The following is a 14,927-nucleotide window of genomic DNA, read 5'->3' as shown; positions in this document are numbered from 1 at the left end:
AATAAACTTGAATATTCAAATCTATATTTTTCTGATTTTAAGCTTGTATTCTCTCCATCACACACTTAATAATTTCTGAAAAACTGGGGAGAGAATTGCAAGCCAGATAATAAATCGGGAATTCAAATTTAATTTTAGAGAGTAAAAACTGCTTGCTTTATTATCTCAGAAAGTACTGAATCTATATGAGTCTTAGTTTTAATATTTACTAAATGCAGATATCCTTCCTTCTATTGAACAAGTGGGAGGTTAAAATAGATTTTTTAAATATCCCGGTGTTATTTTATTTAATTGTGTTTTGTGAAATGATTTCTTTCTTTTGTTTTCAAAGAAGATAGTTCAATATTCTAAATATTTTGTATTACATATTTATAGAGTTATGTAAAATTGACGATTTTGTTCATGAGATTGAGTAGGCTTATGGAATTTGTGAACTAAGCTTTAATGAGAATGAACTTTAGCCAAGGCAAGGAAAAACCTTTAGCTGTGGGAAATGGGAACCACTTAGATGGGCATGACTTTATGGTCCTATTTTAGGTAGTTCCTTCATTCTTCCACCTGTTTAATAAAAAGGTCATCTGTTTAATGAAAAAGTTTCTTAAGAAATAGAATGCATCTTAACTACATTATATTTCTATTTCTCAATACAGAATTATTCCATCTGAAGACACTATGAGAAATGGAAGAAGCCAGAAACAAAAGGCTATATACTATTATAATTCCATTTCTATGACTTTCTAAAATGACAAAGCTATAGGGATAGAAAACTGATCAGTGGGCTGGGGAGGGAGGTTGAAAGAGGAGACTGACGAAAAAGGGGCATGGGGAACTGTTTGGGGTGAAGGAACTGTTCTTGATTTTCACTGTGGTGGTGACAACACAGTTGTATCTTTGCTCAAATTAATAGAACTGTACATAAATTTATTTATGTGTAAATTTATTGTATATAAATTATGTCTCAATAAATCTGATTGTAAAAATATATATATTTTTAAAGATATGCCTTTGTGTCAGTGCAGGCACAGAAGCAATGCACTTACCTCAATGTGGGCTGGAAGCCCTGGTCCCTGGTTGTCAATCACGGCCACAGTCAGGATGGTTTGGGTCAGCAAGGCAATGAAGGCGTTGACTCCCAACACCAGGGCAGAGGGTTCCATGCTGAGATTAATGGCGATCTGAAATCTGACATCGTACAAATGGGAAGAGTTTTAAAAGAGCACATATGTGGGCTTTTAAATACAGAGCAGTAAATCGAGTTGCTCTGCTCAGGAAGCCAAGCCTTTTGTTGCCACTTTTTTGCTAAAAGCTCTTTTAGCAGAGAAGAAGGAAAGGACAAATGGAATAGTGAAATGTTGCATTTTAGCATTACATGGGGGGATGTGATAGATTATGATAAGAATTTAAAACTAGTTAACCTGTTCTAAAATTAAGCCAAATATTCCAACTACTCTGCAACTAGAGGATATTGAATATTATGTGATGTAGATGAGGTTCAGAGGTCACCTTTTTTTTTTAAACATCTTTATTGGAGTATAATTGCTTTACAATGGTGTGTTAGTTTCTGCTGTACAACAAAGTGAATCAGCTATATGTATACATATATCCTCATATCCCCTCCCTCTTGCGTCTCCCTCCCTCCCACCCTATCCCACCCCTCTAGGTGGTCACAAAGCACTGAGCTGATCTCCCTGTGTTATGCAGCTGCTTCCCACTAGCTATCTATTTTACATTTGGCAGTGTGTATATGTCAATGCTACTCTCTCACTTTGTCCCAGCTTACCCTCCCCCTCCCCCTGTTCTCAAGTCCATTCTCTACATCTGTGTCTTTATTCCTGTCCTGCCCCTAGGTTTATCAGAACCATTTTTTAATTTTTAGATTCCATATATATGTGTTAGCATGTGGTATTTTTCTCTTTCTGACTTACTTCACTCTGTATGACAGGCTCCATCCACTTCACTACAAATAACTCAATTTCGTTTCCTTTTATGGCTGAATAATATTCCATTGTATATATGTGCCACATCTTCTTTATCCATTCATCTATCGATGGACACTTAGGTTATGTCCATGTCCTGGCTATTGTAAATGGTGCTGCAATGAACATTGTGGTACATGTCTCTTTATGAGTTATGGTTTTCTCAGGGTATATGCCCAGTAGTGGGATTGCTGAGTCATATGGTAGTTCTGTTTTTAGTTTTTTAAGGAACCTGCATACTGTTCCCCATAGTGGCGGTATCAGTTTACGTTCCCACCACTTTTTTTTTTTTCTTTTTTTTTTTCCCACCACTTTTTAAAGGAGCTGTATCAGTGAGTGAAAACACAGGTCCATTGATGAACTTGTACTTATTTGGAGATTGTTCACTGGATCACTGATTGTCTAAATTAGCAGTTTCAGAGTCTAATAGGTGAATTTTTCTCTGGAAAAGTCACAAATTACTTCCTTTCACAGGTGATAATATCTGGCAGTTAATTCATTTTAAATAATCTTACTGGTTTTTAAATTTAGTCAGGCCAAGCTAACATATACCAACTAGAATTCTTCCATGCAATTTACTCAAACATTTGTAACTTGAATCTCTTTAAAAACATAAAACCAAATGAGAAGTTTTAACTACTTTTATATCCCTTCCAAAATCCTCACATTAAAAACAAATGCAAGCTATTTACAATAGCCAGGACATGGAAGAAACCTAGGTGTCCATGGACAGATGAATGGATAAAGAAGATGTGGCACATATATACAATGGAATATTACTCAGCCATAAAAAGAAACGAAATTGAGTTATTTGTAGTGAGGTGGATGGACCTAGAGTCTGTCATACAGAGTGAAGTAAGTCAGAAAGAGGAAAACAAATACTGTATGTTAACACATATATATGGAATTTAAAAAAAAATGGTCATGAAGACGTACTAGAGAATGGGCTTGAGGACACGGGGAGGGGGAAGGGTAAGCTGGGACGAAGTGAGAGAGTGGCATGGACGTATATACACTACCAAATGTAAAATAGAGAGCTAGTGGGAAGCAGCCGCATAGCACAGGGAGATCAGCTCGGTGCTTTGTGACCACCTAGAGGGGTGGGATAGGGAGGGTGGGAGGGAGACTCAAGAGGGAGGGCATATGGGGATATATGTATACATATAGCTGATTCACCGTTATACAGCAGAAACTAACACAACATTGTAAAGCAATTACACTCCATTAAAGATGTATAATATATATATATATATATTTAAAAAAAACAACAAATGCAAGCATTTAAAAATTATGTGATTCAGTGAAAATGCACTACCTCAGGGTAAAGAATTACCAACTAAACATAACTAAAACCAAAAATAACCCTAGGTCCCACAAAGAGAACAGAACAGGTGGTCCAAATGAGCCTTATAATTTCAGGTATTTCTTGTTAAGCTAAAAATTTTTCCCTTGAACAAATGTTATACTAGATTGATGTTTTGAAACCTAGATTAAATCAAATGGCAGATTCCCATTTAGTGTGTAAATTATTCCAGGCTGGAATGTTGATTTAATTTGTACAGATGCTTAAACAGCTTGTCAGTGATGACTTGGTTTTGGATAAGACCTATGCACATGGTGGTTTCGGATGAAACCACAATTCTGATGGCAGACTGAGAGTGGCATTGACTACTAAGATTTCTCAGTCTAAACCCAGAAATTACTTTCCCAGGTACCTGAAATTACATGTAATCATATTATCTAAGACCTTATTTCAGAATTCCTGCTGGGTCATTTCTCAATGGCATCCACTTGTTCACTCTGAAGCCATAAAGCTACCATGCAGAGTACATGGCCCCAGCTAGTAAGTTCTTTGGAAAAGAACTGTATTCATGTTCTTTTGTTAGGCATTTAACACTAAATACAAGTGAGCCTTTGGGATAGTCTATAATTTAAAAGATAGAACCACCTTGAAATTTTATTTAATTGTTTATGCCCCATGTATTATGGAATCATGGGATTGGCATTTACCAGCTTACCCTGTAACCTAAAGGAAAGTAATAGGAACACTTTCTAAAGCATTAAAGAACATTAATTTGTACCTATATGAAAATAGAATGGTTAAATTTAAAAAAATTCAATAGCCCAAAGTTTTAAAAATATTTTATTTGTTCTTTTTTTTTCTGTAGAAAGGCTGGTCAAGTGCTCGCCATAGAGCAAGGACCAGGATAAGTACTGGGTGTATAATCATGAACAAGCGTGACACTATCCTCACAGAGCTTGCACTCCATCAGAGAGTAAGTAATTGGTACTAGATAACTGTTTTGTCTAATATTTAATTAAATTTATCAGTTTCTGTATTATGAAAAAGAAATAGGAATAAATATATTTTTATAGAAGAATCACAATCATTTTATGTGAACGTTTTATATCACATGATGGTTGAAACCATGGTCAATAATTTTTAGAATTTCTTCCAAACCTGAACACTAACCTTTTGCATTATAGATACATTTACTCCACACTTGTTAAGTTTATTTTAAAATTTGCCTAGAAGTTAGAGTAGTAATTAGATATGAGTGAATTTACAGAGATTGGATCTTGAAGAGATATTAGCACTCCCATGTTCATTATAACACTATTCACAATAACCAAAATATGGGAACAACCTGAATGTCCATTGATGGATTAATGGATAAAAACATGTAGTACATACATGCACTGGGATATTATTCAGCCTTTAAAAAAGAAAGAAATTCTGCAATATTGGACAACATGGATGAACCTTGAAGACATTACACTAAGTGAAATAAGCCACTGACAGAAGGACAAATACTGCCTGATTCCATTATTACAAGGTATCTAAAATATAAAATTCATAGAAACAAAGAATATAGTGGTGGTTTCTAAGGGCTGGGTAGAGAGGAAAATGAGGAATTGCTAATCAACCTGTAAAATTGTGTATGTTTCAGTAATGCAACATGAATAAGTTCTAGAGATCAGATGTACAACATTGTGCCTATAGGTAACCATACTGTATTGTACACTGAAAAATCTGTTAAGAGGATAGATCTCATGTTACGTGTTCATACCAAGAAAGAAAAGGGAGGCACTATGAATGAAAAAAATCAATAAAATGATTCTGTTAAATAAATAAATGGAATACCAAAAAGATAAAATATCAAAACTGAAAAATATATCACTGTTTATTAATTGTGAGAACTCTGATTTTTTTTTTGCCTGATTAATAATTTTAAGTCCCAAGAGAAAGTTCGTTAAAATAGGAATATAGTTCCATTGTCTCTTATACAAAGCATTAAATATAACGATGCAAAATGCTATTTAGAGGAACTGGAAGAATAAAGAAAGAAACATATTTTGTTGCTTGAGATTTAGATGGTTAAAGAAAGAAATGATACATACATAAGCTGCTATAGTTATAAGAAGCATGTAACTTGAGTTGAATATCAAAGACCAGCAGAGCACACCCAGCTATTAGCTGTGGACGCATGAGAAATAGAGATCGTGCATCAGCTGCAGAGAAGATTCCCAAAGCCACTCTCCCAGAAGATTCTAGTTGACGTTTACATGGCCCACTGCCATGTACCCCTGAAAAGAGAGGAAACCCCAATCATCCTGTTATTCTATGCATAATAAAGTAGTGTACTGTTTTGCTAAAATCTACATTGCATAAGCACTGAAGCATTTCCAGGCTATGGTAAATAAGGTTGACTTATTGTGAACTTTGATTGAATGAAAAATCACTTGATCCAGCTCTGCAAACTGTACCTATCTTTTTTCTCTCAGCGTTTGAAATAGACCAACTATGTTTGGGTTTCCAAAAATCATAGACTGCAAAGGACCCCTAGAGGTCACTTTTTCTTTCCTCTTCCCTTTGCAGAAGGTAAAACTCAGGCTCAGAAGCCTGGTGTCAAACAAAAGCAAATCCAGACGTCGACAGGGAGAGGCTTATTTATTGGAATCTGGAGAATGCTGCAATTGCCCAAATCTGAAAGTATCTTAAAATCAAACTGAAAAATGTTTTTCTTTTAAAAGATAACCCTTTGCTATTGGGCAAGCAGAGATATACAGGATCTTTGGAGGGGAAGTTGGACAAGCAAGGGGAAGTGACCAATAGAGTCTGACAGGAAAGTGTCCCTCTGTGGTCAGCCAGTTCCCAGGAGAAACAGATAAGGCAGGGGGTGGAGGCCTGTAGGAAAGAGAGGAGCCTGATTGAAGTTTGGTCAAGACAAGGCGATAGGTAAGAAATGGGCAATTGTTAACCCTTGGTGACCGAGTGAGGTACCAACTTCTTCAACACAAACACTAGCTCTTTCTAGCACACCCTTTCTCTGTGCCATGGAAGAACGGCCTAGTAAGAACGGTCTCTCTCTTTGTCCTTGTCTCTGTTTTTCTCTTTCTTCTCTGTAACATTGTTTAAAAATTTTTTCAAGGTCCCTGACAGGTACCAAACTTCCTTTCCAGAATTCTTTCTACACACTTCTTCCCCATTTGTGTGTTTGTTCATTCCCTTCTTTATTTGGTCATTCATTGACTTACTTGCCCACCAAGCATTTTTGAGGTTCTCTGTGGGAAAACATGGTAGTAAACTATGGATCCTTGCTCTTGAAAAATAATACACCCTACTGAAGAAATGAGACAAATAAGTTTGTAGTTTTTTTAAAGAAAAATGTTTTATTGAAGTATAGTTGAATTACAATGTTGTGTTAATTTCTGCTGTACAACAAAGTGACTCAAATATACATATATATATTCTTTTTCATATTCTTTTCCATTATGGTTTATTACAGGATATTGAATATAGTTCCCTGTGCTATGCAGCAGCACATTGTTGTTTACCCATTCTATATATAATAGTTTGCATCTGCTAATCCCAAACTCCCCAATCCATCCCTCCCCCACCTTTCCTCCCCCTTGGCAACCACAAGTCTGTGTCTGCGAGTTTGTTTCTGTTTTGTAGATAAGTTCATTTGTGTCATATTTTAGATTCCCCATATAAGTGATATCATATGGCAATAAATTTGTAGGTTGTTTTTTTTTTTTTGCGGTACGCGGACCTCTCACTGTTGCGGCCTCTCCCGTTGCGGAGCACAGGCTCCGGACGCGCAGGCTCAGCGGCCATGGCTCACGGGCCCAGTCGCTCCACGGCATGTGGGATCTTCCCGGACCGGGGTGTCCCCTGCATCGGCAGGCGGACTCTCAACCACTGTGCCACCAGGGAAGCCCAATTTGTGGTTTTAATAGAGTGTGACAAAGATTGTAAAAGTTCTGATCCTAACTCAAATCGAACGTAACCCTAACCCAGTGGTTCTCACCAGGGGTGTTTTTGCCTCCAGGGGACAGATGGCAATATTCGAAGACATTTTTAGTTGTCATGACTGGGGGAGGGGCTGACTACTGGGATCTAGTGGGCTGGAGACTGGAGATTCTGCTGAACATCCTACAATGCACAGGACAGGCCCCATGACAAAGAATTTCCCTGCCCAAAATGTCAACAGTGTGAGGATGAGAAACCCTGACCCAAGCCCTGATCCAACTAATGGAGTGCTTGGGAGCATATGCGGCCACAGGACAAGCCATTTTATAATGTGCATAATATAGACAAACTTCCAGTGTGTTCCCACAATGTGCTGGGAGCTAAGCAGCCAATTGTCAGATTTCTTACTACCCTCAGCTTTCTTTCTTAAAGACATAGTTTAATTTGCGTGAGGCCTTAGGTCAGCAACCCAATCCTACCTCACCTGGTTTTGCCTAAAAATTTGACACTAAGTAAGGTCTTCACTATCACCAAGAGACTAAAGACTACTTGTGTTTAAAGGGCTTGTCAAGAATACATTTTATGAAAATTTTATCTTTTCTGCACATTACCTGGAGAGAAGAGGAATTTTTCCTGCTTCTCCCCAGGAGCAAGTACTTACAGAGGAAATAAGTGAAGGGGAACCAATTCCTAGAACAGTTTTCTAGGAGTCAAAATAGAATTTCCAGAAAGGGAAACGAGAAGAATATGAGCTCAACAATGGACTCTGATATGTTCAATAAATACGTGGGTGTGGGACACCCCGACTTCAAACGTAAGTATCTTCAAAGTCTTATTTGATGTGAAGGCTTTGTTTCATCAGGAAGATCCGTGTGCATTGTTGGGCTAACTTCAAAGATGGCTCTGGGCTCTGCCTTCTGACGGTAGAGTATTAACTTCTGCATCAGCCCATCTTCCCTCTCTCTCTGCAGTTCCCTCCTTTTGGAAAAGTGTTTCAAATTTCACAAAATATGTTCTGGGAAAAAGGAAGAGTGCTTGGACATGCATCTAAAAAACCCCAAAGACTGTAGCTTCTCAGCTGGGAGGGAAGTTTTGCCAAAACAGAAAGCCCAGGAAGCGTTGAAGGGGGACTCCTGTAGCAGAAGCTGGATACTCTCCATCCCCTAGAGACCTTCTCAAGGCTTCTCCAGGCCACTCAGTCTCCCTGCCTTCTTCCTACTGGACAAGATGCAATATCAGAAATCTGTAGTAAATAAGGATGAAACAGACACATACCAGCCAACTCAAGGAAAAGCCATAAATGCTCAGGGACACCATATCCTCTCAGAGGGCCTTTCCCTTTCCAGAAGGCTCTTTGTCCTCTGCTGCCATTTTCACCAAAATCAAGGATTACTGTTTATTTGTTAAGGGTGACTATGTCCTCAGTTCTTACTAATGACAATTGAATGAAAGTATTATATGCATGAAAGGCCAGAGAGAAAATTATATGGGATAATACAGTAACTTGGTTGTGGAGAGACGATTGGATGGAGGGTTGTTAGAATCCGGTCTGGATGTACTTTTATTCTAGCAGATAATTGGATATGGGAGGGAATGGGGTAAATGGGTATGGAAAATAGTCTTCATAGAAGGCAACAAACTTTGGCAAATCCCCACATGTATAGTTAAGGAAAGATACAGATATTTAAGTTGTCTCAACTGGAAAACTTTGAAGTGATAAGACAGATTCTAGAGCAGTAACTTTCAAACCTCTTTGACTAAAGCCTGAGAAAGAAATATCTTCTATATGTTGACCAGTACATATATATGTGTGTGTAAACTAATTTTCACAGAACAGAATTTATCCTTACAGGCTGATACGCTCTCTATTCTACTCCATTCTATTCTGGTTAGAAATCCACTAAACTGATTTCAAGATCTGTATGCTATAAAGGGCCAGAGAGTAAATATTTCAGGCTGGTGGGCCACATATCTTTCTTTGTTTTTATTTGGTTGTTTGGCGGGATCTAGTTATTTATTTATGTATTTATTTTTTATGTATTTATTTTTTAAAACCCTTGTCATATATTCTTTTTTCCCCCTTACAATGTTTTAAAAATGTAAAAACTATTAGCTATGGTAGCCCGTGGGCCATCATTTGCCCACCTCATATTAATGGTTTGCAAATCACAGTTTAAAGACTAGAGTTACTAAAAGGTTAGAGAGAGTAGTTTGACTTTGAACCACCCAACTCGCCATGGCCAAACCATGTTTGACCAGTGGGACACCAATTTGCAGCCCCTGTTTTTAGCAATGAGTGAAACTCTATCTTCCATGTATAGCTTCATCAAAGCCTTTTGTTATATTGTTTCTTTTAAATTTTGTGACAAGAACTCGTTTCTTTTTCAAAGTATCTGGTATTCAATGTTGAAATCACTACAACGAGATTATCCAATAATACAATTTGAAAGAATACATTTCTTGCACAATGATAAGATAAAACTACACATACCCCTAAAGATAAACTATAGCTACCCCCAAAGTTTGCAAGGGCTTCCACTGCTCCATTATATATTGTGGAACTCTGGGACAGTGCCTTGTAATCTCACAGGATTTGAATATAGTTTAAAACCTGGCTAAAACCTGCTGTAGAAAAAGCCCACCATAGGGACCAGTAAAAAATATGTGTTGAGGAGCTTCCCTGGTGGCGCAGTGGTTGAGAGTCTGCCTGCCAATGCAGGGGACACGGGTTCGTGCCCCGGTCCGGGAAGATCCCACATGCCACGGAGCGGCTGGGCCCATGAGCCATGGCCGCTGGGCCTGTGCGTCCGGAGCCTGTGCTCCACAACGGGAGAGACCACAACAATGAGAGGCCCGCGTACTGCAAAAAAAAAAAAAAAAAAAATGTGTGTTGAGGAGTAACACTCCTTCAAGTCCTAGAACTACTGCAGAAACTCTTAAAGCTACACTTTCTGGCTTTGGGCTGCTCAACTAGCCATCATCCAGGTCCCCTGAAATAGTGATTCGTTCTTGGCAGACTGGTTTGTGATCCTTTTGAGGTTCCTCTAAGACAGCATCCTTTCCTGATGGCTTTGGAAGACCTTCTTTGCTGGGTTTTGCATGAAAAAAACATGCTCTTCTTAGGCATCGGTAGGAAAAGTGAGAAAACGAAGGTCATGGAGACAGAGGCCAAGGATATGACGTTGAGGTAAAAGTACGATAGGCTGGCCAGGGATACCAAGAGTTGGGCCAGCACTGAGGCCGCCGTGTAGGCCACCAGCGTGGCACTCCTGCAGTAGCCACTCACTTTCTGATAATGCTCTGGGCTGACCACGCTGTAAATGTAGGCATAGTAGGCCACCTCGGTGGCAGTGACCATCGCATAGAAGAACTCTACGACCTACATGGTCTTCACTCCTTGGCCAAACAAGAGCGGCAGCCAGGTAATGATGAAGCTGGTCCCTTGTAGGTTGATGGCTGGCTTGTACTGGATGTGATCGGTGAGATTAAACACCGGGAACAGCAGCAGGTAAGAATACAAAGTGAAAGACGTCTTTTGTGATCTATAAGAACAAATGGGCAGGACGTGAGGACGAAACCCCAGGAAGAGAAATGTGCCATGGCTCTCTGACATATGCATTATCCGGATGGAATGTATCAATCCGAGGACACATTGCTTGGCCCCTGCCAAAGTGGGTCCACTTTGTTACCTCACATGCATTTCTGACGGTATAATGAAAAGCAAAGGAAAACTGAAATTCAAGGAAACAAACTACAACGATGATGGATGTTCATCACATGTGGATTTATTCCTCCAGGTATAAAGAAAGAGCAGCTATTGCTCTTAGTTGTTATCTGCTTCTTACATTTTAACATGTAATTTGATCTGCATAAGCTATGGAGGCTGGGAAAAGAGTCCACGATGCATACATTCATCTTCCACACTGCATGGTGTTTCCAGGGCAATTCAGGGTTGCTCAGGTACTGTTGCCTGTGAACACTTAATAGTTTACTCTTCTTCAAAGTCAGAAACACAAGGGTAAAAAGGAGGTTTCAGTCCTGAAGAACCTGAACATCTTCACCTTTGATCTGCATCAGTGTGCAAGGACAGACCATCGAGATGCCACCGTGGTGATCGCGCAAATATAAAACAAATGGTCAGTTCAAGATCGAGAGTCAAAGAAAGAAATATGTTTGTGTATCTTGCTCTTCCACATTCTTGGCCTTATTTTACTGGGCTGTGATGGAGGAGCCGTGAGAAATTGCTTAGTAGCTCTCTTGCTTAAGTCAATTTGGGTCACAGTTTCCCACAGAACACTGGCTGTATTAGCAAATTATCTGACCCCATCAATAGCACATGATTATTTCAATTTCCATAAGAGTAATGTATAGTGGAGGGGAGATGACGTAGAGGAGGTTGGGGTAGACCCTCTCGAATCTCAGTGTCTCTCAGACCTCTGAAATAAACCCACTGATTTACTAAGCCTGAGAATGTCCTTTGTTTTGACAGAAGCTGTGTCCTCACCTCTTGAGTTCCCCGGTAGACTTTTTTTTTTAATTAATTAATTTAATTTATTTACTTTTGGCTGTGTTGGGTTTTCGTTGCTGCACGTGGGCTTTCTCCAGTTGGGGTGTGTGGGCTTCTCATTTTGGTGCCTTCTCCTGTGGCGGAGCACAGGCTCTAGGTGCGCGGGCTTCGGTAGTTGTGGCACTCGGGCTCAGTAGGTGTGGTGCAGGGGCTTAGTTGCTATACAGCATGTGGGATCTTCCCGGACCAGGGCTCAAACCCATGTCCCCTGCATTGGCAGGCGAATTCTCAACCACTGCACCGCCAGGGCAGCCCTCCCCGGTAGACTTTTGTCTAAGTGTTCTTAAAGTTTGGTAGAATGTTATTCTTCCTCTTTCTGGCCTTTAGGTGTAATTACCAACCTGGGAAAAGCTGCATTCCAGATCTGCTTTTTATGACAGTCTGGAGTCTAAGTTTGGAATCTAAATTTAGCTGAGATATCTCCCAGCTAAACCAGTTTGCAGTTAACGGCATTCAAAGTTGACATGTACTTGTGTTTGGTGTGAGGAAGAAATGGTGGATTGGGTTAGGGGGTGAGGTTTCCTTGGTGTGGGGTGGGGGGATGCGGATGGTGGCTCGGCAGGGCAAGGAAGCAAAGGGAGATAAAACTGTCATGCCCCGTTTGCTGAATCACCAGGATGTAAATCAGATGGTAGTGATTTTTTTTTTTTCCCTAAAGAAAAGTGAACTGATTGAGTTCCTTGTCTGATTTTTTTTTTTTTTTTTTTTTTTTGCGGTACGCGGGCCTCTCACTGTTGTGGCCTCTCCCGTTGCGGAGCAACAGGCTCCGGACGCGCAGGCTCAGCGGCCATGGCTCACGGGCCTAGCCGCTCCGCGGCATGTGGGATCTTCCCGGACCGGGGCACGAACCCGTGTCCCCTGCATCGGCAGGCGGACTCTCAACCACTGCGCCACCAGGGAAGCCCTGTCTGGTCGTTTTATTGCTCAATGGTTCAAAGCAGTGGTTCTCAAATTTCAGCATAGCTCAGATTTACCTGGGGGGATGGCTAAAAACAGATATTCAGATTCAACAGACCTTGGGTGGGGCTTAAGAACCTATATTTCCAACAACTTGCCACATGATGCTGATGTACTGGTCCGAGGACGATACTTTGAGATCCACTGACTAATGGGCTTCTTGAGATTAGATCCTATCACCTGACAGTTAAAACTGCCTTAATGTTTGCAAATAAAGAGGGGAAAATCTTCAGAGGATTTCTCATATGGTTTTCCAGTAACTTCTTCCCCTCTAAATCTTACACTATCTTCTGAGACTTGTGCTCATAACTAAGAATGACTTTATTTTAGGTTAATGATAATAAGCAATGACGTCCTCAAGTATTCTTTTTTTATAACTGAAACATTAAAGTTGTTCTGCACCCACCCTATTTTTGTTGTAGCTTGAGTTTATAGTCTTACATGGCAAATACATGAAAATCATTCAGGCCCATTTGTTCACATTTGAGATGTAGGAAGTGCTGATACTTTGCTCCTACCCAAGGCTTTAGACATTGGTTCTAACTGGACTTAAATCTAAGATCAGCGTGGTAGCTAACTTACCACACTGAGGCTTATATTTTCTTCCGGTCCTGCTGAGTAAAATATGACAAATGGCTCTGATAATGTCATCATTGAGAAAAATCCAAATAAGCAGAGAATGATTGGGGGAGAAACCCAGGAATGGCTTGGTGACGTTGGGCACCAATTCAAGGATGGTTAAACCACCGCAGAAAGAAGAGGAAAGCAGGTAAGAAGAGTGGTCATCAATCTAATTGACTTCTTTTCATGAAACTTGCATTCTCTTCCCCATGCTCCATTGTGACAGTGAGAATGTATCACAGGTCAAAACACAAAACTTGAGTCTTTTCTTTTGGATTTCTTGGTCTAAAGAGAAAACTAATGATTATTGGAAGACATTAAATTTCATCTCAGATGGAATGATGGGGTCGCTGATAGAAAAGTACTCTCAAGCTTTGCCTGAGTAAGTCACACCCTCCTTTTGTCTTTTTGGTAGAAAACAATCAGGAAATTTCTCCTGAGGCAGAAATCATGGACAGAAGATAAGATTGGTAGAATGTAGGTAGAAAAGAGAGTTTCCAACAGACATAATTGCTAAGCAAAAACATCTACTTTGTGCCCCACCCCCCCATCAAGAGGTTATTAACATGTAGCTGTTGATAAACTGGAAATTCATTTTACTGAGTATTTAGAAATGGTGAATAAAATGGCCTTTGGGAAGTAAGGATTTATAAAGCAGTTAGACCCCTTGCTTTTTCTAAGTACAGTCGTCCCTCGGTATCCCTGGGGCATTGGTTCGGGGGGGTGGGGCAGGGTGGGACGCGGATACAGGTGCTCAAGTCCCTTATATAAAATGGCACAGGGGCTTCCCTGGTGGCGCAGTGGTTGAGAGTCCGCCTGCCAATGCAGGGGACGCGGGTTCGTGCCCCGGTGGAGGATCCCACGTGCCGCGGAGCGGCTGGGCCTGTGGGCCATGGCCGCTGAGCCTGCGCGTCCGGAGCCTGTGCTCCGCGACGGGAGAGGCCGCAGCGGTGAGAGGCCCGCGTACCGCAAAAAAAAAAAAAAAAAAAAAAAAAAAAATGGCACAGTTCAGTCAACGCTCGGTATGGATCTGAGGTTAGTTGAATTCAGGGATGTGGAACCCGCAGATGCTGAGGGCCGACTGTATCAAACTCAAAGTGAACATTGATTTTGATTTAGTGTAAGAAGCCTTAATTAATTTTAGCTGTCATCCATTGAGGTGAATTGATTTGTTTTTAATACCTGTTTTCAGAAGAAGAATTATCCCGCCATCTAGATAATATCATGTCATGGGTAAAATGAAAACACAACACTTAGAAGTATTTTTGGGAGTTGATATTTAGCCTGTGCCCTGTTCCTATTTGTTTTCCATTTATGTTGCTAATACTGAAAAGTGAGAACTTATGTTCTGGATGATAAGCCTTAAGGTTGGCTGACAAAAAGGAAAGCCGTGGGCATCCGTTAAGAAAGGCAATACACAGCTCCAGGCGAAATCTCACTCACTTGGTCATTGACTGGGTTTTCCTCTCTGAAGCCTCCTGACTCTTTCCTGCTTCTCTCCCTCCTTACTCTGTGTCTCATCTCAGTTACAGCCCTGGGCAAGACATAA

At 40.2% G+C, this 14,927-nt stretch overlaps 1 pseudogene across 1 annotated transcript; it reads right to left on the bottom strand.

The window, feature by feature from the left end:
* Positions 1–546: 546 nt before the first annotated feature.
* Positions 547–13,477, bottom strand: LOC309824969 (thiamine transporter 2-like; annotated as a pseudogene). The gene is made up of 6 exons: positions 13,340–13,477; positions 10,138–10,775; positions 9,725–9,913; positions 3,995–4,002; positions 1,041–1,182; positions 547–558 (listed from the first exon to the last, which is right to left on the bottom strand). The product of its transcript is annotated as a thiamine transporter 2-like (transcript).
* Between the last annotated feature and the right edge of the window lie 1,450 nt (positions 13,478–14,927).

This window comes from Grampus griseus (genome assembly GCF_964374135.1).
Source record: "Grampus griseus genome assembly, chromosome: 7".
In the NCBI taxonomy this organism is placed as follows: domain Eukaryota; kingdom Metazoa; phylum Chordata; class Mammalia; order Artiodactyla; family Delphinidae; genus Grampus; species Grampus griseus.
The sequence above is the reverse complement of the archived record's forward strand: the minus strand, read 5'-3'. Positions and strand labels throughout refer to the sequence as shown.